We start from the raw sequence: 1,172 nt of genomic DNA, 5'->3' as shown, positions 1-1,172 counted from the left end.
GTCTGTTGTGGGGAGGGGAAGGGAAAGGAGTTTGTAAGCTGCTCTGAGACTCTGAGTGAAGGGCGGGGTATGAATCCAATCTCCCTCTTCCTCCCTCTTCCCCCCGGCTGCTCTGCAAAACATCTGGCTACATCATCGCCTCCGAGGATTCCGCTTTCTCCTGGGGAACTGATCTCTGTAGCCAGCAGATCAGTTGTCATTTCAGAACTCCAGCCCGCCACCTGGATGTTGGCAACCCTAGTGGCTCCACCCCAAGTAGACTGGGCTCGGGAACACAGCTTCTTCAGATGTTCCTGATCACAAGGAGGGACACCATGTGCATAATATGTGCAGACCCTGTATTCATAAGGTAACAATCATGCACGGGAGTAGGCAACACATTTGCACCTGCTCCCCCTCTCTGTGCGTTGATTTCAGCACATGTCATATCATCAGTAGGGGGCTAGTGAAAGCAGCTTCGAGCATTTGGGTGCGCACACCTCATAGACGAAGCTGCCTTTATACTGAATCAGACCATGGGTTGAGCAAGGTCAGTATTGTCTACTCAGACTGGCAGCAGCTCTCCAGGGTCTCAGGTGGAGGTCTTTCACATCCCTTGCAACCTGATCCTTACTGGAGATGCTGGGGATTGAACATGAGATCGTCTGGATGTGAAGCAGATGCTCTACCATGGAGCCACGGCCCCTCTCCATGGACTCAGGCAGAGGTCTTTCACAGCAGGGAGGGTTGCCTCAGTGCTTAGTTCCCGTGACCCTTTCTTACACACCCATGGAAATGCTGATCACCACTTTGGGGTCCAGAAGCGATTGTTCTCCAGGCCAGTTTGGCCGGGGATCCTGGAGGTTTCTTGTCATCTTCTGGCCATGGAACAGGGGGTCACTGAGGGTGTGCGTGGGGGGAGGTATTTGTGAATTTCCTGCCTTGTGCAGGGGGTTGGACAACATGACCCTGGAGGCCCCTTCCAACTCTACGATTCTATGATTCTATCACCTACTGCTTGGTCCTTTTTAACTGGAGATGCCGAGGATTCAACCCGGGACCTTCTGCATTCCAAGCAGACGCTCTGCCACTGAGCCATAGCCCCTCCCCTCAGTGGAGCCATAAATGTGGTGTACGATTTCTACTACTAAAAAGTACCCCTCGTGACCAACACATATATTTACTCTGCTAGC

At 52.6% G+C, this 1,172-nt stretch overlaps 1 non-coding gene across 1 annotated transcript; it reads right to left on the bottom strand.

The window, feature by feature from the left end:
* Positions 1-1,012: 1,012 nt before the first annotated feature.
* Positions 1,013-1,084, bottom strand: TRNAS-GGA. Its single transcript has one exon. It is a non-coding gene; the product is annotated as a tRNA-Ser (tRNA).
* Between the last annotated feature and the right edge of the window lie 88 nt (positions 1,085-1,172).

The sequence above is a fragment of the Gekko japonicus genome, unplaced genomic scaffold (assembly GCF_001447785.1).
Source record: "Gekko japonicus isolate JY-2015 unplaced genomic scaffold, Gekko_japonicus_V1.1 scaffold19757, whole genome shotgun sequence".
NCBI classification, from domain to species: domain Eukaryota; kingdom Metazoa; phylum Chordata; class Lepidosauria; order Squamata; family Gekkonidae; genus Gekko; species Gekko japonicus.
The sequence above is the reverse complement of the archived record's forward strand: the minus strand, read 5'-3'. Positions and strand labels throughout refer to the sequence as shown.